A 26,548-nucleotide genomic window follows, 5' to 3' on the forward strand; every position below is an offset into this window, starting at 1 on the left:
AACAAAAACCCAGTAATTCTTGTCAGCTCTCTTTTTCATACATCTTATCAGGATATAACAAATTCTCCTAAATTAAATTTCAAAAAAGTTAAATGGGCTCCTTGTTCCACATGTAGTTCAAGCCAGAACATTGCTCACATGAATTTAAACAATATCCTCCTAAGTGATCATGCTTCTTTCCACGCCTGGCACATTTTTGTCAATTTCCACCCCTCAACTAAAGGATATCTCTAAAATGGCAACTTGTCAGAATTATTTCCCTCCTGCATAGCTTCCTTAGCCTTCCCCCAGTGGGAATAAAAATTAAAATTCTTCTCTGTTAGAGTCTGTAAACAAGTCAGGATGCCGCCTGGCATTTTGCCAGAGGGAGTGGTTTGTGAAGCCATTAAGTGTGGAGATTCCTGATTGGTTGACTGCTGTATATAGTTTATGTTAATTAGATAAGCTTTGTGGAATGTATAAATACCTCTGTTGTCCTACAATAAACGGCTCCCACTCCTGCTGTATCAATCTACACAAGTTCCTTGTCACCCCCTGGTTATTTTGCTGCAGCCAGACTGCGGCACTTCCCGTGGGCTTCGGTGCACTTAATGGTTGGCTTTTTTTCTCCTAACAATCTCCCAATGTCTCACTTTGTCACTCCAGACCCACTTACCCTGGTGCTGCAAGCTTTGCTCTGTCATCAGGATCTAGAATGCTGGAAATAGTCCTCAAGGTACCCCCGGGTGTTCTTTCTTACCTGGAATCATATCTCTCTTAAATTCTCCCCTCTACAGAGATACCTCTGGTTATGGCTTCATCTAAATCTGCAACCTTTTGTATACTCTTGGCACTCAGCCTGTCTGTATTTTTTTTTTTTTTTTTTGGTTCTGTGGATTGAACCCAGGGCCTTGTGCATGAGAGGCAAGCACTCTATCAACTAAGCTATATCTCCAGCCCTAGATAAAAATTTAACACTAGTTTTCATCTTTTCCTGTTTGCTATCTCTGCTGTATTCATAACCCTAAAAGCAGAAAGGGTATGAGAGGGGGCTGCTAAATGAAAGGGATAAGTAAAAACACTAAGATATTGGGATTGTATTCATATACTGAGGCCAAATAAGGCTAAAGAAATTAGGATAATTTTAGTAATTTCCAGGCATAAATTTGTTCTATTTAAAGCAGAAGCTTTTAACTCATGCAATAGGTACAGAGTTGGTAAATGTTCCTGACTTACACAGGATGTTCAAAAAGAATGAAAGATAATGACAAAATTTTACTGAATTGCTTTTCATTAGATTCAATTCAGTATATCTATGGTCATATTTAAAATAGATTGCTATTTTTATTGAAAATATATATCATATTTAATTTACAAATCATTTTTGGTTTTGTTTGTGATTACAAACCTACTAATTCCTAGAATAAAATCTTGCATAAAAATTATTGTTGTTTGTGTTTTATTATATCAGCAGACCCAGTTTTCAGAAAATAGGATAATACTAGATTACAGTCCAAAGCAATTCTTTAAATTATAGGTCATTACCTTACAGAACGTTTCTATCTGTGGCCTACAATGATGCCAGATTGTAAGCCTTGAGCACAGGTGTGACCCACTTATGATAGCATTATGATAATCTGACCAAGTATATTTTTAAGGACAATTTACATTTAATGGAAATAAAGGGAAGCTTATACAGAAAGTGCAGGAGGTAAATTCAACTAAATTTTACACATGTAAAACAAACAATGGTTACATTAATGAAATATGCTCAACCTTATGATTTTGCTTATACATTGCCTAGATTTTAAGTTGCCATCTTATTACTTTTATTTTAGGCATTTCAAGTTTTTTTTTGAGGAAAGAATAATATTTAATATCCCTACTTTCTCCTAATATTATTAAGCTTTTCATTTCATATCAGTATTTCTCCAGTTTTCTCAGACTTACCTATAATTTATGGTCTTGACTAATAGTTGGATCATTTTTTGAATCAGATTCTTTTGTTAACAATTAAAAATCTTGCTGATGCTCCACATCATGTATAACCACATGACTGGCCTCCTAATTAGAATAAGATTTACTTCATGTTTGCATAAACATGACAAAATATGTGGGAGACCAAACTCACACGTGACTGAGTCACTTCCCCGCTGGGTGCTGAGGAGCTCAGTCACAGAAATGTGGCAGAGCTTTCCCCACCCTTCTTGGGTTCCAGGGTCTGTGTCTGGTGCATGGGTATGTCTTGCTACAGCCCCATGGGTGAAGCTATGCTCACCTGTTCCTTTGTAATATAACCAGTCACCCTGTTTAGGATAGAATCTTCCATGGAAGTGCCTTGTGTGTGTCCCCTTCTCTTATTGTGCCTTTGGGTGTGGCCTACCCAGGTGTCAATCAACCTGCTGACAGTGGACATCATGAAGATAGACTCAGCTCCCTGAAACCTGACCCCTTGCCTCATTTGAATAGCTTCTCAATAAAAGGGGTCAGCAAGTGCTCTCGCCTTCTCTCTTCCTTGTGGACCCTTAAGGTCAGAGAGCCCTCACAGCAACCCCAAAGAAAAAGCTATTTGTGTCTCTTGTGTGGTTATTTTGTGCAGCCCAATCACCCCAGTTCAACTGGGGTAACCCCTGAGCCTTTTAGTCGTGAGAACAGAAACCCGGGGCAAAAATATATTCTACTGTCACATATATCTAAAGGAAGTATTTTTTTTTAATTTTACTGAGAGCTTTTGTCATTTTTATTTAAATTATTTCCTGTGATAGTACAATATCAATTTTCTGATGTAAGCTTACAGCCTTTTTTTCCAACTTAAATAAACATTTAGCTTCTGTCTTTGCACATACTTTCTATTTTCTATTTAAAATTTTAAATTAAAAGCCTCTAAACTATCAGTCATAGCAATAAACATGAAATAATTCTCTTACATGCTTAAAGATATTTTAACTCAACTAATGTTCCACTGGAGCCCTGAATAACACACATAGAGAGAAGCACAAAGATACAGATAATCAAACTAGTCTATATTAAACTCTGCTAAGTAACTTTATGATTAAGGAGTATATTTTAAAGTCCATATATTCTAGGGAACATTTAATTTCTTTCAGAAAGCTTAGAAAATCTATTCTACTTTTAGAAAGAATATTCTAGCATCTGAATTCCACGGTATTTCATTGATTACATAAAATGTTCAAAAATATCCCTATATATTTTTGGGAAAGGTACTGACATTTTCCCTTATGTTTGATATAAAAATTGTTAGTTACCCAAGATAAGTCTGAGATATGAAATAGAAAAGCAGAATAAAAATCTTATTATATGTGAGAATATAGCAAATGTATTTGAAACCCAAGGTGTTGACTTTGCCTTGTATATATATGGTGTATATTATATTACAATATGTAGCAATTAAAACCCTTCAAGATGTTGAAATGGGCTGAATGGTTAAATTTCTGATAAACACATGAGAAAGTATTCATAGATAAAATGACTTACACTTACTCATAGAAGAATCCTTTAGTTGATTAGCTGACTCTCTAGTTGCTTCAAATAAGCATGTGCTTAGCCCTTGAGATCCTAATGAGCACATTTTTACCCTGTTAACAACTCTGGTGAAAGACACTTTCTAAACCAAACAGCAAGCCTTGTTTTTCATTCAGGATCTTATCACTCCAGTTAGTCATATTTTCTTCTTGTTATTCTTTCTAACATATACCTTTATCTCTTTCTGAGGTGGCTATATTGAAGTAGACTTTGGACTAAGGGGACATATTAATGGGACCCAAAATAACTCCATTCAAATTTCAGATACCTCTGTGAATATTTTTGGTAGGTTTGAATGTTTTGACTATTCGACTAACATTTGTATCATGCACAGAAATAGAGTTCAGTGATGGAATTTAGAGAAAGAAATACTCAGTTACATCCTCTTCTTGCATCCCTCTATCAGTCCACACTGAAGGCTAATGTGTACTAATATGACTGCTCAAATAATTACTAGGATATTTTAGGAGTTTGTATTTTCTCCCCTGAAGTATATGTCTTTGGGATGTGGAATCAATACAAACTTTTATCATTCCTAGGTTTCTAGCTTGATAATTAATCTTAACCATCATCTCTTTTTATAAGACTTAGGTCAGAAGTAGTGTATGAACCAGGAAAAGGAAAAAAAGTTCATAATTCCCCTGGGGTACTTTCTCTTATCATCATGAATATGGCAAGAATTTTTTTAGAAAGCAATTCCATTTTATTCTGACATCTAATTCTGATATTCATTTATTGCTTCCTTTTGCTGTTAAATAATCAGAGTTATTATGTGATCTCCTCGTCTTTTCTGTATCTTCACCTAAACATTATTCATGCTTCTAGTCATGCAACTTTTCTATTTAGAAGTCATTGGTTACCACCCTCCTCATTTCCTAAACAGTGAATGCTAATCCACTTAGACTTTCCAAGTCATTTGCATCCTGACCCAAGCTGCCTGCTCAGGTATATCCTCCATTAGGAAATCCCCTCAACTGAACTAAAGGAGTAGGTATCCTACAAGTCCCAAATGATCCTTTTATAGATCTATAGTTCTGATCATATTTTAATTCCTTATGAAGTGTATTACATTTGGTAACTCTGTATCATGCAATGGTATTTATTATACCAAGCCTATATACTAGCTAATGGCCTTATGAATTCTTTTAAGTTAACTTAACACAATGCTGTTTCTCCTTCAATTTTACTTAGTTTATTTTCATGTTATTGCCATATGAAGTACACATCAAATTCTTCTGATGGGCAGGCCACTTTTGCCTTCTACAGAAAATATATGACAATAAAATAGATTCTTGATGCAATTGCTGTAGAAGATATTATAACATCTTGCCAGAAGACTTAAACTAAAATATAGTTATTCTTTTTAACTCACTTGGCCCTCTCATTTTATCTTTGGGGATTTTCTATATTCTAGTATTCTACATCTAGTAATTTCTACAGCTTTGTATTTAAGTCATGGATGCTTTATAGAATATTGATTTAAAACAATGAAAACAAATGAAAAATCATATTCAAAAATATACCTGAATAGGGCTGGGGTTGTGGCTCAGTGGTAGAGTGCTTGCCTAACATGTGTGAGGCACTGGGTTTGATTCTTGGCAACATATATAAATAAATGAATAAAATAAAGGTTCATCAAAATCTTAAAAATGTATACTTATACATATATATGTATATGAACAAATAATCAAATAAAATATTATTTCTATACAATTTATTATTATCCCACTCTTAAGCATAGACTTGATACTATCAAATGTATGTTGGTTCTCCAGCAATCTAATAGATGTTACAGATGATATTGCTTAAGATTACATGAAAGGTAACTTCTATTGTAAAGGTATAGTCTCTCTGTCATTTTCATATTTTTCTAAGTGACTTGTACAATAACAATGCCCCTGTCTGTGTAATATTCTGCTCCTCCCAGAAATGTATTCTTTTATTCACATCATAACTTCTGTTTCACTTGATCTCTCTTTCTGCTGATTTGCAAATTATTTCTTTCCTTCATTTCCATTTTTAAGCAGATTAGTTGATTCCTAAATTTATTTAGGAAATTTTAAAACTGGGCAATTTGCAAGTGCTATCTTGGTACAAATTCCTAGAGTCTCTTGTAGTAATAAAGCTGTCAGCACAGGGTTCATGCTTTACAGGATGAAGGCTGTCTACTTGAAATATCTATGAATATTGTCTATTGGTGTTTTTCTGGCCTAAGGAGAACACTTGGTCCACATATAAGTCAAAACAGAACAAAAGAGAGCAAATGCCCAGAAGAGGGTCTCATTTAATAACAACAGAAATACCACATAATTCTTGCTCTTTAGTTGGGATAACTGAAGTATATGTCATACTCTTTCATCAGTTTGCTAAGGCAACTCCCTTACAAGTGCACACAGTCATAACTGGTTTAAGATTATTTGCTCTGTTTTCTACTTCTTGTCACTATCAACTCCTGCTGGATCACCTTCAAATCTTTGTAGTATCAAGTCTTCTATGGACAAACCCAACACAAGAACATTTGAAAAAAAGAGCTCATAGGACAAAGGCCCTGAGGATAGTGTCCAGAGACTGGATCAATTACTGTTCAGATGGTAATAAAGCAGTCGTTTATACCTAGGCTAATAAGTAGGAATGAGGAAAAAGCAAGGCTTGGTTAGTGTAAAAAAATAAGACTGAGAAAATTTTGAATTTTTGAATCTTTCATTGGTGCCAATCAAATAGTTCTAAGGAACTCCAATAGGTTACTATATGTTATTAAAAAGCATTAGACTGTCCTGCCCAATAGAGGTCAGCCATTTATTGTGCTTGACCACCTAGTGAATGCACAATAGATACTTGAAATGTTTGAAAATATGGTGTCAGTACTGGAACCCAGAATCCTTCAATTGCTGAAGTATGTTAGGTCTGCCAGCAACACAGGCCAACATGGCATCCTAGCCAATACTACTAATTTAGGTCTCATAAATCACATAACATTATGGAATCCTGCATAAAATTACCTTAGACTAAGAATGTATGAGACCTAATGATGACATAATTCCATGAGATATTCTTGTCCTATATTGCATAGAAGCTCACAGCCTAATGGAACTTTGAAATGACCCTTAGAATACATTTGGATTACATACTGTGAAAACACCCTAAATGTTTGGATGCTGTCCTAAGGATGAGGCACAATCTTTGAATCAATCACCATTGTATAATTTATATGGTTCTGTCACCACAAGGGTTGGAATATGTGATTTTTGGAAATGAATGATGAAATAGGCATAGTTGCTCCTGTTATTATGCCCATTGAGTTCCATGGAAAATTTGCATTTCCATCCTTCCAATTGATGACTCTATTCACTTAGAGATTCTGATTCCTAGGAGAGGATATTTCTACCACAAGACAGAAAAAGTTTCTCCTAACCTTTATCTACTTTCTCAGTACTCATTTCAGGAAACATACTGTTTTACTCTTATTGTCATGAGAAAATATATTTGATCCATTTTTTTTCACTAGGTAAGGAAACAAAATCAGAATACAGAGATTTTACTAGGATGCTCCATGATGCTTCCATATGCAGGATAACATAAAAGAACAATTCTAACAAACATGGTCTGACAAGAACATGGTAATTCCAATTTAATACACAAATAACTATTCTATTGTTAATTATCACATAATAAAACATGTATTTTTTATAAAATTTTTTAAAACTCAGTGAAATTCTTTAATTTAATACCTACTTAAACAATTCTTTTTGAGTTACTTTTCTATTTATGAAATTAATGCATATAATATTATCATAAAAGAGTGACAGAGTATATTATATTACTAAAAGTAACATTTTTTTTCTCCTTTTTATTCTATCCTTTGTACAATTAGTTGAGGGATATCCACCCTCAACAGTTTCATTTCTACTGCTTCCTGCAATTCGCATTTTAATTTTATATAATCTATTTGCATAATATATTATTAAACTGAACATTTTGTTCAAATTTTGTCCGTTGTATACAAGTTATAAATTACAAAGCCTAAGTTCATAATTGTTTTGTAATCCCCTCTAATTACTCATTCTTCTCATGACAATCTTTAGGTTTTAAAGAATTTCCATCAGCTTTACTTGCTGAATATCAACTGAAGACACCATTCACTTTATTTTCTCTATGTATACTGAAAAAAAATTTCTTCCCAACTTCAAGTAGTGTACACATAATTGCCTAAAAGCAACGGAAATTTTTAAATATTATACTCTTTTAATCAAAAGCAAATATTTTGCATAATCTCTTAGGTGACATTTTTCATAGCTTACCTCATCTTTGCTTATTTTGCATTTTTAACAATATATTACACTTCATCTTGGATTTTACAAACCAGAAAATTAATATTTTTCCGTGATGTTAAATGTACGATTTGTTCTTTGTCTATAGTATTAGTCCCATTGGCTCAGTTATTTTTATTTTTTCAAAATATTTAATTAACTTTGTGAACTTATTTCGGGAGCTTAATAGACTGGCTAGATAGAGATATTAGATAGATAGGCATATAGATCCTTCAGACAAAAAAAATACACTTTCAATAAGGAAAGATGCTTAAACATAAATTTAGGCCATCAAATGAAACTAGACCCAGAATTGGTGTTAAACTTCCTCCTTCTAATTTATTCTATGAAATTCTTCTATCGTTAGCTTCCTTTCTTTTGAATGTTCTGGATCTCTTTTTCTGTTAGCTTCAACATTCCACAGCATGCATTTGTATATTTTATATTACAATTTAAAAATAATAGAAGAATATTTTTCTTGATCCTCAATGGTCTTCCAAAATAGCCTAAGATTTTCTGTTTTATTACTTAAGTTTTCCCCAAATGGCTCCTCTTTAAATCCTGTCATAATTATATTCCATGAATTTGAGATATGCATCTTTGTACTTCATGAAGAATTTTAACTAGCTATGACTGGGTTAACTAATAGAAAACAACATTTGCTTATGAAACATTATTTAATCTGCTTTCAGCATCTCCAGAAATTGATATGCCCTTTTGAAATGTTCTTCACCTTAGTTTCCAGGGAAAAGATAAACATGCCCTTCTTGAGCACCTCTTTTTTTTTTCCTTTTCAATCTTTCTTTTCCTTTTATCCCAACCCCTTTGCCCCTACCTGAAATTAGTGCTCCTGGGATTGGCACAGACCTACTTCTGTTTTGACTATCTGAATATATTCCTTCTACAATTTTTAACACATATTTTATTTTTAATGAACAAATAATAATTATATACATTTATAGTTTACAATGTGATATTCTGATATCTGCATATATTCTATTATGAAAAGTCAATCTCGTTAGCATATTCATTAATAAAATTATTTAACATTTCTTGATAATGACAACACTTAATATTCACTATTATAGCTACTTTGAATCTGTGACACATTGTTATCAACATCTATATCTATATCTACTTTACACCAATAGTTGATACCACTGACCAGATGATGATGATGAATGTTAAATTTGTGAAGGGTATGTGTAAAATTTTATGTATTTATGGTAAGAATACTTATAAAAATGATTTCCATCCTAGACAATTCCCATCACCCAGATACTCAAACACTAATTTAAGTACCATTATGAAAGGATCTTGCAGGTATAACTAAAGTCAATTACCTTTAATGTGAAGGTTACCTAGTTTTACTTTTACTAATAACCTGAACCATAAGATTGGGGATGACTTTAGTCAGCTTTTTGGCTGATGCAAAGAAACTGAAAGACCTGACCAGAACAACTGTAGAGGAAGAAAGGTTTATTTAGGGGATCATGGTTTCAGAGGTCTCAATCCATAAATGGCTGGCTCCATTCCCTGGGGCTTGAGGTAAGGCCGGCAGACATAATACTGGAAGAGTTCAGCAGAGAGAAGCAGCTTACATGATGATCAAGAAGGTCAGAGAGAGAGACTCCTCTCTCCAGATACAAAATACATACCCTCCAAAGGTATGCTGCTAATGAACCACTTCCTCCAGCCACACACCACTTGCCTCCAGTCACCACTCAATTAATCCCATCAGGGGGGGGGTTTGATTTGTTGATTAGGTTAAGGATGTTACCAAATTATTTATCCTTCTTGCATTGTCTCACACATGAGCTTTTGGAGGACACCTCACATCCAAACCATAAAAGAGATATCTCTGGTAGCAAGGAGAGGAAAGGCAAAAACAGAAGTGGAGATGCAGCAGCAATAGTAGTGAAAGAGATTTGATGCACGAGAATGCCAAGAACATATTTTTGGCTTTTAATGTAAAAGGTCTCTAGAAAAGTTCAGCTGCAAGTTTCTTGGAGCAGAGATGGGCTCCCAATTGGGAACTGGGCACACCTTCATATTTAGCTATGTGAGATCCAACCCTGCCACTTGGTGTCTTAATTGCTGAGTGATGTCAACAGAAGAATAATACATTTGTGTTGTTTAAGTCATTAAGTGTGCTGATTTGCTGGACAACATTGAAAATTAATACACCAACCCTCTCCTCTTCCTTCTATATTGTTCTCCCTCTACTTTACCTAACTAGAGGAAATTTTTTAAATTAAAAAAAGATAGAATTTAGTATCTGGAACTTTGTATTAATAAATACTGGAACTGCACATTTATCATCTTGGAGACATGGTGAAGTTTATTATTTTCCTTGATCCAAAAATTGATATTTTATTTTATTTTTACTGGGACTAGGACTTGAATCCTCATCTATTTCTCGTGCATGCTAGGTAAACTTTGTCCAATGAGGCACATTCCCAGACCTGAAATTCACATTTAAAATTCACATAATAAAATAATGAATGAGTACAGTGGCTTTAATAAGAATGAAACAAATATATGTATGTAAAGAGTTTTCATAGAACCTGGAGCAAAGTAGCCACTTAATATTTATTAGACATATTTTTATCATTGAAATCTACCTCTCCAGATTTGGGGAATAAACAAAGGCAATTAAAAAAAAATAAAACATGCATCCCCATGCTAGGCAAATTCAGTCTATTAGCATATTGTAGTTAGTATTAATATGTTCATTCATTGAAATCAGATGCCACTTACATATCTCCAATAATATAAATCTAATTCTATAATTTAACAAAACATAAATACAAATGTGTATATTTTTATCCATTTCTCACCATCTTTTTCTTATTTATAATTCACATAATAATTTTCTCTGTTTTAAAATATTTTAAAAATCCTAGATAAATAACTTATCTCATCTTTCTCTTCAAATAAAATCCCAACACCTTGATGAGAAAGTCCAACTTTACCAAAGCTGCTTCTGCCATTTTTTCTGCTTAGCTTCCTTTACACATATCACCTTCCAAATGGATCAAATCCCTCCATCCTTATCTTTCTTAACTTCATCTTCATATACTTTCTACTGCTCTCTAGCATCAAGAGTTTGAGATACTTGCATGGAAGGAATAATCCCTTTCTTCATCTGACTAAATCTGATTTCCTCACCTACTACATTTTCAAAACATCAATTCAAGAGCTCTTAAAAATCATTATACCCAGAACACATCCAGGTGCAAATAACCTGACTGTTTTGGAATAGACCACCAGCATTGTTGTTTTAGTATTATTATGTGATTCTCATATGCACAAAGTCAGTGAACGTAATCTGAACTATGTCTCAGCATTGTTTGGTGCAGTAAAGGCCATTCATTGAATTACTCTCTACCCTGGATGCAATGAACTGTTTCTAGGTAAAGGGAAAAAATCACTTTTTCCAAATATGATATTATATTTGGTAATTTTCTTCATAGTTTTTTGCTCATTGGTCTTCTGACTTCACTTGTTTGTGAACAGTGAAGATTCCTGCTCCATTCAGTCAATTGTTTCTACACTAATTAAAAATGTGATATGCCAATGAGGTTCTGGCATTGGGCGTCAAACAGAAGGTGTGTTGTTGGGAAAAAAAAAAATAGTGATTTGAACCTAGTTGTGCTTTAGTGGACTATGATAAATATATCCAATTCAATTTTTTTTTGTACAATTAGCCTCAGTAATTCTAAGTGGATTTGACATCTTGATATTAGTCATTATTTTGTGATTAACTTAGCCCTGGTAAAGAGTAATGAGTCTGATTTTGATATTTAGGATTAACTAAATTGAGGCATTCTAATTAGGGACACAGGTGGTATTTAACATTGTTATAACTCAGTCAACCATATGTTTCCTGGAAGAATTTTGTCAATAATCTTACAATGACATGGACAGAATGTTTATAGCCCACACTACACAGAACATCTTTTCCTTGCTCTATTTATTCTACTTACTTGAAGCTTAAATTCACTCTACATGATTTTTCAAACAGAGTTAAGATTTTGAAATTTGATTTCCTTGAAGTTATTTCCATAATTTCTTTATGGAATGTGTATAAAGATAGTAAACATTGTATTTCATAAGACTTATTCTGAGTTTGGAGTTTTTAAACACCTCTTCAAAAGTCAACCTTTTACTGGTTTCTACTTTTCTTTTTGTCCCTATTTTTATTTGGGATTAGCATGATTAAAAGAAAATTGACAGAGAGCAAAATTATGCTGAAAAGACTTTAAGATAACTAATTTCACATATAGTTGGCCTTTTCATTATATCTGGAAATTATAATTTCATTTATTTGTTCTTACAAGGATAAGATTTGAATAAAGTAGATGAGGGATTGAATGTTTCTGTTTTTCAGACATTAGTATTGTAAATCAGTCCACTGTAGGCAGATGAAAGTGTTTTTTTCTGCAGGGTACAGTAGTCTCCTTTTCTTACACTTTCACTTTCAGTGGTTTGATTTATCAGTAGTCAACATGATCTGGGAATATTAAATGTAAAATTCCAGAAATATACAAGTAATAAACTTTAAATAAGTTGCATTACAATACTTTGTTATAATTGTTCTATTTTATTATTATGGTTGCTAATCTCTTACTGTGCCTAATTTACAAATTAAAATTTATCATATGTATATATATGTAGAAAAAAAACACATTATATATGGTTCTGTAATATCCACATTTTTAAAATCCACTCGGTATCTAGGCACATATGCCCCATGGATAAAGGGGATTATAGTAGATAAAATATTGACTTTTCCCATGTGTTATGGTTTGGATGTGATGTGTCCCCCCAAAGCTCTTATGTGAGACAATGCAAGAAAGTTTGGAGAAGGCATGATTGAGTTATGAGAGCCTTAACCCAATCAGTGAATGAGATTAGTGAGTGGAAACTGAAGCTGAGTAGAGTGTGGCTGCTTCTTGCTCATCTTGTGTGCTGCTTTCCTCTGATACATTCTTCTGCCATGATGTTCTTACCTTACCTTGAGTCCTGAGGAGTTAAGTTGGCTTTCTATGGACTGGGACCTCTGAAACCACACGCCCTCAAATAAACTTTTCATCCTCTACAATTGTTCTGTAAGGTCTTTTAATCACAACAGTTAAACATATTACTAAAACACCATGTATTAGCTAAATAATCAATAAATTTAGATAAGAAAGTTCTGGAACTAATACATTTTGACTTGTATCTATCAATCTACCTCTACATTTTATCAATCTAGCTTGAGTAAAATTTTTAAAGATGATAATAATTAAATTTATAAAGAAATTGACTATTGCATTAAGTAATATGTGGTATCTTAATATGCAGCAGCTATTTCAAAATTTATTTATCTGTATCCACTCATTCTATTCCCTCACCAAGCCTGATTTATAGTCCAGGAATCCGAGTTAATGATGTCACATTAATGCACACAGAAAGTGACAGAGTTGAAATTGATTATTACAAGTTACGTCCTAAGGCAAAATTATTTTCATGAGTTTAGAGTAGTTATAAAAGCTAGACAATTGTCTTTGATGAAATATTTTAAAGGACACACTTTGCAAGGATCAAGACAATCAGTAATTAATCACTAAAGATTCAATGGGTATGAAAAAAAATTCCAGTAGGAATTTCAAAGTACACACAGCTCCAAATATGTTTTTAATAAACCCTGTGTGTGTGCATCTGAAATACATCTAAAAGATTCAATAAATATGGAAGCACTTTTAATTATAGGACAATATTTTATGAGAAAATGTGAGCATGTGGTTTTCCTTCCATTTTCACAAATTCCCAGAGAGTTAAATACATTATTAAGAGTGCTTCAATTTTTCTGAAAATAAAATGGACAGAATTAAGATAAAGATAAACATGATCACAAAATTTTTATGCATCTCTTTCAGGAATTGGTAAAACTGATGACAAATGAATATTAGTAAGAAGATAGTTGATGTGAAAACTATCAACTATAAAGCAGAACTGGTATTTACAGAACTATAAGAAACTGTTCTAGAGTATAATTGTTTTCACTAGTACAGAATGGCATTCACTGATAGATCAAATGCTGAGCAAATAACAAACTTATTAAATTCAAAGCATTGAAATGTGTCTCTTCTCTGATCACAACTTAGTTAAGTAGCACATTAATAAATATGTCCAATTAATCAGCAAATATTTGGAATTAAACATCATATATCTATATAAACAAAGCATTCAAAATAAAAAGCACAGAAATCAGAAAATAATCCAAATTTAATTATAAATATGTAACTTATATGAATTTATAAGACATTACTTTTAGGGAATTCTTACCACAAAGTCTTACATTGTAAAAAGGAAATGTTTAAAGTAGTAATAGATGTTTGTGCATTGACAAAAATTTTAAAGAGTAATTTAATTTACAGTAAAAGCATGGGAAAACATAATAATCAGCAGCAGTTAAATGCAACAGAAGTGAGAAAAACAATAAAAAAGGAAAAACAGGAAAGGGCAAAACTAGTTATATGAAAGAGTTACTAAACTTGATAACTCCTTACAAACTTATAAGCTCGTTAGATAGAGAAATAAACACACAAAAGCACACATACATGCATAAACACTGTGCCAATAGCAAGAATGAACTAGGCACATCACTATAAATTCTAAAGGCATTAAAAGAATAAAAATAATGGAAATGTATAAACAACTAATTTAATAAAACATTACTTAAATTCAATAGAAAGTCTTATAAAATTTGACAAATTATTTAAAGTAACTTGAAAAACAATGCAAAAAAACAAAAATATCTGAATTTTACACACAAACAAATTACACACACAAAAACACAAATTAAGAGGTTTTCCAAATCAGTTACAAGTGAAGAGGTAATACTTATCAACTTATTTTTGAGGCCAGCATATTCTTCATCTGATGTAGATGTTACAGAATGTGTAAGTGGGCAGCAGAATGCTTCTCTAAGCACCATGGGTCTGCAGGTATCCACAAATCACTCTCCTGCTGCATCTGACTTCTCAGCTGATCATCTGTCCCTGAGCTGACTCAGGGACGCTGGACAGTTACAAAATTCAGCCAATAGTTCCATTGGCTGGCTGCCTCACTCTCTGGCAAGGGGATCCACCTAGAGGTTGAAGAGAAGCTGTCCCCCAGGGAAATCGTCAGAGGGCCCTTTTGAACTGCTTATAGCCTGCTACCTCTGAACATGATGGATGGTGGAGCCCTAGGAAGTGTGGCATCACCACAATTCTGTAAGTATTCATCTACCCAGGAAGGAAGCCAAATAGAGAGGTTCAGGGGAGTTTGGGATGCATCCTCAATGCATTGCAAAAATGTGCTAAACATCCACCATCAAGGAATGATCCACAGGTACCACAAGCTGGTCTAGAGGATTCACTTCCTGTGGAGAGTTACAGAAAGGAAGCCTAAACAGAAGTGGATCAGGCTCTAGAGAAATATGAAGTGCATGTGATTAGAGGTGGGCTAAAGGAAGCCCCTCCAAGATCTACTGGAAGGGCAAATGAGATGGTGATCTCTAATATATTTCCAGACAATTCTAATACAACAGTTAAGTAAAAAAAAAAAAAAAAAAATGTAGACCAAGGTATGTCTTGAACATAAATACAAATTAAAAATCCTCAAAAACATAGTATCATTGTGTGAATAATAATATATAATTAAATTGAATTTATGTGCAATGAAATAATATTTCAATATTTAAAAACCAATGTGATTGAACACACTAATTGAATAAATAAAAAAGTAACTCAACTTCATTTCAATAGGTGCAAAGCAAGCATTTACAATTTTTGTTTAAAAACTCATCCAATTGGGAATATAATAAACACTTTTCCATATAATAGAAGTCATCTTTGAAGAACCTACAGCTAATATCATGTTTAATGGTAAAAGCTGGAACACTTTAAAATTTAGAATAAGGCAGAGTTCCTATTCAAAAACGAACTATTCCTAAATCATATTTACATAAAGAAACTGAGAGAAATCTAAAATTATACAATATAATAAATAAGTGTTCTTGGAAAGTTCCCCAAATAAAATGTTCATGTATAAAAAGTAATTGCATGTTTGATACCAGTAGGCAAATATAGAACATAAAATTAAAATTAAAACATTGGGGGCTGGGGATGTGGCTCAAGCGGTAGCACGCTCGCCTGGCATGCGTGAGGCCCGGGTTCGATCATCAGCACCACATACCAACAAAGATGTTGTGTCCGCCAAGAACTAAAAAATAAATATTAAAAACTCTCTCTCTCCTCTCTCCTCTGTCACTCTCTCTTTAAAAAAAAAAAATTAAAACATTGGCAATAGTATCATAAACATAATATGTAGGAAAAAAATTGACAAAACATCTATTCTGTTAATTATAACTAGAAATTTTTTTAAAGAATTATCAATGGATTATTGAAGTAAGTTGATAAGTTGGAATGCATTTTTGCAATTCCAATGAAAATCTTAGCAAGATATTTCATTTATTTTGACAAAATCATGCATAATTTATTTGAAAATGTAAATGGTCTAGAATAAACAAAACTATTTTGAAAAATAATTTGAATTATGAGAGACACTTTACTATATGATTTTGAGACTTACTACAAGGTATAGCAAGCAAGACAGCATGTATTTTGTTGTATTTAAATTAAGCATGTTGAGCCTTTCAGCAAATGAACTACATTTGAAATGTTATAAATATTAAGTTTCAACTGAACTTCCCATGCTTGCTGGGGTAGGTGGTCTCTGGTATTGTCCTTGAACTATCTCCACTATATAATGCTCCTAATATAGTAGTGAGATATGGAAGTGAGTGAGTGCTGCTGCCTTCCTTCCCTTTACCACCCATTACTGGTCCATCCGCTTCCCCATACATCCTCATCCACTCATGAAAGACATCCTGGTTGAAGAAAGAAGTGGAGGTCTTGGGCACCACAAGCAGCAGAGAGTATGGAGACTGGAAGAGATAAACTGTATTTCTGAAACTCAGCAGTTTAAAGAACTGCTTGAACCATGGCCAGAATACTACCAGCTCTTTTCTGCCCGGGAATGAAGGGAAACAGTTTGCTTTTTAATAGAATCTATAAAATTTTACTGTAACTTGTATGTTGTCTTATGATGAAATAAACACAGCCAATTTATCAGGTCATTGAAGATGACTATATTGTGAAGGGGCTGAGTCATGAAACAGGCCTAACTTCTACTCACATTTAACTAATTTTCATGTAAATTTGGAGTTTGTGTATATATATTACACCCCCCCCCAACTATGTCTGGTTTCTCAAACTATCAAATGCTGCTGCCACCAGATTGCTGAAGAAAAACTGTTTTGCCCCAGGTCCCTTCATACTGTCCTCATTCCACCTCTGCAGGTTCTGACCATCTGGCAGGCTGCTTCTAAATAGTGCCAATGTGTCGTCTGTCACATCCCACATCCCCGGAGGATATCTTGAATAATTGCTCATCCTAAGCAATAATAACACCTCTTGAGGCCAAGAACAAGTTGTTTATATATCTATATTGCCTCCAGCATTATCTAGGCATTAAAATTGAAAAATTAAATAAGCATTCTACGGATAACTAGTAACTACTGCTCAAAACACCAGTAACCTCTAGGTATGTAGGCCAGATACTATTAATGCAAAATGCAAGAGACTATCTCATATTATTTTGTTCTGGTGGACCTTATCCAAAACAGGTGATCTAGTGACCCTGGTGCAGAGATGAATTATGTAGAAATGTTAGGACATCTTTTGCATAATAGTTTTCTCCTTCAAATACAGAGACTTCTTTTGAGCAATGATATTGCTCAGTAATGAGCACAGACTTCATAGAATTTTAAGAGCAAAAATTAGAATGCAAATAAGAAGCCAATGTGTCCTGAAATTCCTGCACCTAGATCCTTTTTGGATAACACAGGAAATCATTAAATCTGACTTCACATGACCTTCTAAAAGTTCAATAAATTTAATATATTACAGAGAATGAAACAATGGTATATGGTTTATGGACATTTCTTTAAAACACACTACTAGAAAATAAAAATGGATTGTCATTTTTCACAGGGTTGATATGAGAACAAATGTTTGAGAAACCACTGTTTCTACTGCTGTCTCAATTCATTATGTGCTGCTGTAACCAAACTCCTGAGACTGGGTCATTTATAAAGAACAGAAATTTACTTTCTTACAGTTCTAGAACCTGGGAAGTCCAAGATCAGGGGCCCTTCATCTGGCAATGGCTTTTGTACTACATTTTCAGATAGTAAAGTGTACAAAAGTGAAGTGTATCTACTTTTAAAAGAACTGTTTGCAATGATAATAGCCTTTACAAGGGTGAGTTTTCATGACCTACACACTTCACATGAGGCCTTACCTCCAAATTCTTTCTTTATTTTTAGGGACTGAATGTCAACATGTTTTGGAGAAACAAACATTCAAATCATAACAAACAGTAAAAACATCTCCTCTAAAAGTTCTTACTCCCTTCAAAGAAACACATACCATAGTACAATTGTGTACGTATCTGTGGTGAATATATAACTTTCTTTCCACATCTAGAGGCTCTATATCCATGAATTCAAACAAAGATCAAAAATATTCTGAAAAAAAATAAGTTGAACCTGAACAAAATATATGTGTAAATTTTTCTTGTCACTGATTCATAAAAAAATACAGTGTAACAATGATTTATGTAGCATGAACATTGTATTACTATTATAAGTAATCTAGAGATGATTCAAAGTTCATGGGAGGATATGTGTAGGTAATATGTAAGCACTATGCCACAAAAAGGACTTGATTTTGTTATCTACAGGGAACTGTGCAACCAATTCCCTACAGATAATCAGTGCTAAGTGTGTGTGTGTGTGTGTGTGTGTGTGTTGCGATTTAAACAAATCTATGCTTTTGAACACTTCAACAACAGATTCTTTCCTATAAAAACCGCATCTATATTGTTTGAAACACCACAGGGTAAAAGTAATGTTACCCCAATACCGTGCACCCCAACATTTGAGAAAAGAGCCAAACCAGGAAGGTCAATCTTTCCTTCTGCATATACCTTCCCCCCGGACAAACGTAATAAGACCTAAAAAAAAGAATTCTCTAAATTTCCTATAAAGCAGGTCGTAATAATAATAATAATAATAATAATACTTCTGTACTGAGTATGCACACCCAGAGGAAAGGAGGGCATGAGAACCCAAAGAAGGCACTGAAAACTACAGCTAGCCTATCTCCTACTTCCAATTTATTACCTCTGGATCATACTCATTTAGCCCATCCATGCTTATCTACAACTATCCTTAATACCAAATTTGGTATAATTAACATAGGCTTCCAGTTTCTTTGGATCCTCACTTGTGAATGTTTCCAATGTTCTTTTCAGTTATATACAACACGAGGATACAATCTGACATGTCATTAAAGCCTTTTTTTGGGGGGGTGGGGGTTGTAGCTCAGTGGTAGAGCACTTGCCTCACATGCATGTGCCACATAAAAATAAATAAATAAAATAAAGATATTGCGTGGATCTACCACTAAAAATATTTTTCTTAAAAAGCTTATTTTATGTAAACTTATATGTGTTTCTTTTCTTCATATGTGTTCTGTTATAGCGACCTTTAGGTCTAGGAAAAGATAAGAAAAAAACAAATCTCTCTTAAAAATCTAAATGTCAATGATTTGCTACTTGTTTTTTTTCCTACTTGGAAAATTCATTGTCTGTGAAGTGACCTCCAGGCCACACAGAGGGGACTTGCCACTTGCACATTTTCCACTCTGCCTCACCCCACTTAGAACGCCAATGTATTCTCCTTCTGCACATCTAACTGAAGCTTACTCAGGGTTAAATGTCTAATTACTGAATTTGGGTTAAGCAGAAGTAATGATGACTCTTGAGTAATGAAAAAAACTGTCTTCATAATGAGCGGACAGGAGTGAAAAATATTACTGGCTATAAAATTATTTTCAAAGAGGAGACAGAACATCTATAAGTCCAGCCCATTTACTCTTCATAAAATATTTTGTGAACAGCAGTTGAGCAACAAAATATTTTAAACATTTTTGGCAATTAATTTATATGGTATTGGCTGAGTTATGAAAGAGCATGAATCCATGTCAATAAAGCCATTTTTCACATTAAACTTCTCCCATCAAATATCATCTCTTAATACCATTAATATTATACACTTGGCCCACCCTCTTCTGTACATTCTGTCCCTGTAGATTTAAGGCACTGCAGGCTGAAAATACAAATACAAATAATAATAATAATAATAATAATAATAATAATATTTTTTTACTGAGCATGCACACTTTTTACTTTTCATTATTATCTAAATGATACACCATAACAAGTATTTACATAACATTTGTATTATATTAGTAGTGTAAATAATGGGGAGATGATTTAAAATATATAGGAGGAGATGTGCAGGTTTTATGCAAATACAATGCCATTTTTTACAAGGGACAAGAACATGCACATGCACATTTTGGCAGCTGGGGGTGTGGGGTGGGATCTTGACATCAATTCCCTGCAGATATTGAGTGAACTTGCTTGATTCTATAACTCCATGTCATCAATATTATCTGAAATATTGTTGACAGCAGTGAGCAATAACTTCTTCTGAGCAGCTACATTAGCATAATTATTCAGTGACTACCTTCTCTAATATGCCAATCCCCTAAGCAATTTCACCTTGAGTTACTTGTTTTGTGTAAGCAGGCACAGCCACCCTAGTCACTAAAAAGCCACCTGAGCACCACATAGCTTGTTAGTTATTGTTTCTATAAAATAACAGTTGGATCCATGGAAAGACTATTGCATTTATTTGATAGAGTTGGTAGAAAAAAGAAATAGTGATATACAGGCATATTAAAGAATAAGTATATTTACTGGAAAAAAGGTGGAATTGATAAGGACAAAACATACATAATTTCTAGGGAAATAATAGGACTCATAATAAACCCAGGCAGATGTATATCAAGAAAGAAGATATGGTTCACAAGAAAGAAGATATGGTTCACAATAAAGAAGATATGGAACTGCTGCTGATGAAGCAATGGGATTTAAGAAAAGTTAGTGTGTTGATGTGTTAAGTTTTCACAGCTGTCTTCTTTATAGACTCCAGAATAAATCCATTAACCACCAAATGCTAACAACATCCTTACCATTTATCATCTGGGTACACCAAAAACATGTACAGATAATCTCATTCCTTTAATACTGCCCTTCATAAAACTGAACCCACCCAGTAATGTTTTATAGTCTGTGCTAATCATTCCACATTATTATCAGGTATTATTAGAACACATTCATTTTCAAAGTAATCATAATGTGAACACAACATTAACAAAGTGCTTACTATATTTGTAGATGAAACTGCAATCTTCCCAGCAACTCTATTAAGTATATATACATTTTTTTTCCATTTTATTGATAATAAAATTTATGTTAAATAACCTCAGATGACCTGTATACTTCGGATACCAGGACGTCCAGCACTAGATTTTAATTGCCATATTATGTTGAGAGTTCTTGTAGAACAGATCTCAAATCCTTCTTGTATGAGACCAAACAGTAGCCAGGCATTTAAAAAAAGTTCAAAGATCATTTAAGTTCATGAAAAAATTGAAAAAGATCACAGGAAAAATATGTATGCTTATGTTGTTAAATATACTCACACTTAGACTCTAAAATGAAATTGGACAACAAGGGACAAATAGACAGTATTTCCTACTTATTTAATTAAAATCTATTTTACTTATATATCAATATATACCAATATCTCACATTCATAAATGTATCAATTTGTATGATGCAGATCTTTTCCATGCATTTATGTTTATACAGTGTAATTTTTCTTAAGTTCAGTGGTATATTAATTACAATGACTATTGGCCATGTGAAGCTTGTTAGTATTTTTATTAGCATGATTAGCTACCTGAAGCATGTGAGATTTTGAACAAAAATAGCTTAAGTATAATATGAATAAAGAATATCATGCTACTATTATGCAAGCTGTTTATTTTAACCATTTAATAAGTTCAAACAAGGAAAATTTTAAAACATGAGCAACAGATATAAATATATTGGGAAAACAATGTCAAAACCATTTTAGAATCATTTTTTTAAAGAAAAAAGGGTAACCTTCTGCATTATTTAAATTTTCTTCATTATAACAAAATATCTAAGTCAGGGTAACTTTATAAAGAAAAGAAGTTTAGTTACCTCACTGCTTTGGAAGTTCAAAGATATGATGCTGAACTCTATTCAGACCTTGGGAGTGTTATCTCAGCTGAGCTGGGTATGTGAAAAATAAACTACATGTTGCAATAAGATGCCAGAGAGACTCTGAAGTCAGAAATGGGTTTTTATAGCAACTTGCTCTGCAAATAAATTATACCAGGAAACCAGTAATTAAGGAATATCCCTCAGGTTTCCACCTCTAAAATGTCCTGACACTTTACATTTCCCATACAAACTATACTATAAAAACTATCAATGTCAAAGAGCACAGAATTGAAGGGAAAACGAAGAATTTGATATTCTTAAAAGAAAAGTTATTTAGAAAATCTGTACTTTGTAAGTGAAAAAAAATTTGGAACATTTTCACATTATATCCTCATTAATGTTTCCCTTAATGTTTCACATGCAAGTATAATTATACAGTAGAACTCTATATCTAAATAAATCTAAAAGAAGAATTTCAGTGAACAAAGAAAATAAAAAAAATATTATTGGTAACTTTACATGCTGTATTTAGTAGGCATTTTGCTTTTTTATTTAAAAAACTTACCCCTAAATAAAATAATTTTGTTTCTTACTTAACATAATGTCTAAAATTTGGAAAAAAATAAATAAATTATAATTTTCTATTTATGCTGCATTTTTCTCTAGGTAAAAGGGTGCTCAAAATCTATATTATAAATATTCTAGTAAAATAAAGCAAAAAAGTGGTTAGAAAATTATTATCTTTCTGTACTACAATATGTTCCCAATTATTATTAAAATCTGTGAAGTTCAAGATGGATACCATTTATGCTAGATTTTGAAGTGTTTTATTTTCATATGAGTGTGAAAATTATTTTATTAATTATATTGTTATAGTCATTGTTTTAAGGACATTGAGGTACTGCATGTTAAAAATTTTAATTACAGTTTGTTCCAGAAGAAGTTTAATTACATCTACTCTACTCAATAGCCACACATTTTATTAAAATGTTCATAAATATTATGTAATTAATATGTTTGAATCACAGGGTCACAGAAAATTTACAATTATTACTAGAACACAATGTTCATGTTAATATAAAATTAATATAATAACATGAGAGGAGATTCAATTTAATTTATAAATACAATTAAAATAATAGAATTATATTTGAATTACAAAAATTTATATATATATACATATGTATGTCTCCAGGTAGAGTTCTTTTAAAAATTTGTGTCATTTTAACCATGGTTTTACTCTCATATTTAATTTGAATTAATTACTGTATATTTTTGAATCACTACAAGACAAATATGTTTTGTATAATATTTAGATTCAATAATTATCAATAATTATTATATATGTTTAATTTTAGTTCTAGTTCTTCAAGGAAAGACTACATCCTAAAAGACTGATTAACCTTCTGTTAAATTTGAGAAAATGCTTCATAAATTTATGAACATTTTCAAGCATCTTCTTTGCTTGAAAATGTCCATAAATACTCACCTCTAATTTCTAGAGAAGAATATAAAATTTTGAAGGATTTTGGAAGGAAAACCTGAAATATCAGGTCAATCTAAAGGTAATCTGAGATCCTTGTTTGTTTCTTCAACAATTTCAGAGCTTTCTTCCCCCTCCTTTTTTTTTTTTTTTTTTGTCTTTTCTGTATTTTTTTAGATAACGCAAGATTGAATAAGATAAATCTTTAGGAAGCCACACATCCTGTGGTTTATTTTTTGTGTGCTGCATGCTTATTTCTGGTGCTAGTGAGGAAAATAAAGTAAATCCAGTGCTTTGTAACTTGAAGTGACTCACAAGATTGTCTTCTCCTCCTACTTTATTTACCCAGAGATTGACCATTCTTTGTAGGTATTCTGACTGTGGAAAGGTACAGGGAAGCATTCCTCTGGTGAGCAAAATCCCTGGGGGTAACAGGCACTCTGTTTCCCATGCTTGGAATGCCCATCAATTTCTCCTTGAAGCTAGTAAGGCAACTATACAGGTTCAGTATCTAGTTTCTATGGTAATATCCTTGGAGAAAAGAGCTCTGTGTTATCTAGCACCTGGGATTAAAGAATAATAAATAATAATGTAGTCATGGTACTAATGAACTATGTATCTTTTGATATAAATAAACGAGGCTGCTTGGAGATGCATCCACTCTTTCCCTTTCCTGCCTCTGCATCTGGCCTCTGTGTCTCCTTCTATTTTCCTTAAAATTCTTAAAGGTAAATAAATCACTTTAGGAAAACAGTACGAATATGCTTCACAAAAGTCAATTTTTCATTCCTCTGTTGGAAGATTCATTCCTCTATTGGCCATGTGAAACTTGTTAATATTTTTATTAGCACCATAGCACAATTAGCTACCTGAAGCATGTGTCCCGTACCTGAAGTGTGTCCCATAGCTGCTGTTATTTCTTTGCTTCCTATCTTTTATTCTTAAATTTTTACATTTCTCTGATAATGAATTATATTTTTTTAATGAAACTAATATGAATTGATTTTATTCTAGGTTCCCAGGTTGGCCATTCAACTCAATAAATGAGTAGGTCAAGTTAATAAAAGGAAATGCCTGATTTTACTGAAAGAGTGACTTAAGTGATTGCAATATAAAAGAAACATTACAAAGATAATGAATGTCTGACCTATCTCTTGTAGTGTCCAAAGTATTGGAACAAACCATATCAGAGTGTTTATATAAGGATTCTTCATGTTTATTACAAATGGAGATGAAATACATATATAACCAAAAATGTTTTAGTGAATATGGATTTATAAGTCATGAATTTCTTTTTCAGATATTAAAATGATTGACTCCAAAGTAATTGTTATTATCAGTTGATTAAACATTTACTTTCAAATTATGGTAGACCCTTTATAAACTTCTGTGTCTGCATCTTTTTCCAAGCTGAATGCCCCTCACATTTTAGAAAATCTTCTTTACCTTTCAAGACATGACTCAGGTAACACTTCCTTCAGTACATTTTCTCAAACTAGTGAAGATTGATTGTCAATCTTGACTTCATATCTGTGCTCTTTATTTTTTTTTCCTTTCTTATTTCAAATTCTTATGTCATGTTTTTAAATATATGTCTGTTCCAGCAATATAGCTTTAAGCTATTTGCATCTCAACACTTCTGACAGCTTTTGGCACTTTGTTCTCAGTCAATAAAAATTTTTTGGCTGAGAAAAGGATCAAACTTCATCAGGCTAGGTGGCCCATGCCTGTAATCCTAGTGGCTCCAAACACTGAGGCAGGAGGATCAGGAATTCAAAACCAGCCTCAGCTAAGGTGAGGCACTAAGCAATTCAGTGAGATCCTGTCTCTAAATAAAATGCAAAATAGGGCTGGAGATGTGGCTCAGTATCAGAGTGTCCCTGAGTTCAATCCCCAATACCAACCCCCCACCAAAAAAAAAAAAAAAAAAAAAGAAAGAAAAAAAAGAAAAAGAAAGGGATCAAATTTTACTTAAAAAGAAGAAAAATGTTTAAAAATTGAATATCATTGGAAATAGATGTGTATTCACTAAGAAATTGGGGAAATACCATTATAACCATCTGAAAAGAGAATTGGAGGGAAAGAGTGAGATCCCTTTCAGTTTCAAACCCAACTTTGAAAACAGTAAACAATATGGAATCACAGGAGAATATTATTTATCTGATTAAATAAATACTTGGAATCGAAGATTTAATTTTATCCATTTCCAGTTTAACAGTGTTATATCACCAGTACATAAGCCAAATTGCCTAAGAATTAAATGTATAGCAATTAATTGCTGATTTTTGAACATAAGTAACACTACAGACATATTTTATTAATTGTTTTAGTCTGTACCAACAGACTCTGGACAATTATCAAAGTCATTGGTCATAAGAAAAAAAAATAATATGTTGAGAAAATATCAGATTTAAATATAAGCAATTAAAATGCTTACAAACTAAAGACATTTTTAGTCTGCAAATAAACATAAGAGTTTATGGGATTTAATTGATAATTAAAATGTTGATCAAAATGTCCAAGTATTTCCAAGTATATCATGTAATTTCATGTTATAATTTCTCAAGATATTATAAAATTTAAACAAATACACAGATTATTTTAGAATGTGTTTTGGAACAAGAAGAAACCTCTTGAGATTGTTGTTGATGACCAAAACAATACCAACACACACACACACACACACACACACACACAACTCTGCAAATATCTCATTTGTTCTGAACTGTAGAGAATTGTCCACATTAAAACCTTGAAAGACATAAAAGTGATGGCTGATAACACAATATCATTTAATTATCCACTTCAATTGACTCAATAGACAGATGGGACTTTAAGAGTGACAGTAAATAATCATCAGTTTAATTAGGTAGTGAATCTTGTTACAGCTGCTGTCCAGATGTGGTCTCTCTACTAGAGCAAATTAATAAAACTACATATATTTTGCTTATGTACTGAAGGGACCAGTATTTTT

This window comes from Spermophilus citellus, assembly GCF_964194105.1.
Source record: "Spermophilus citellus genome assembly, chromosome: 1".
In the NCBI taxonomy this organism is placed as follows: domain Eukaryota; kingdom Metazoa; phylum Chordata; class Mammalia; order Rodentia; family Sciuridae; genus Spermophilus; species Spermophilus citellus.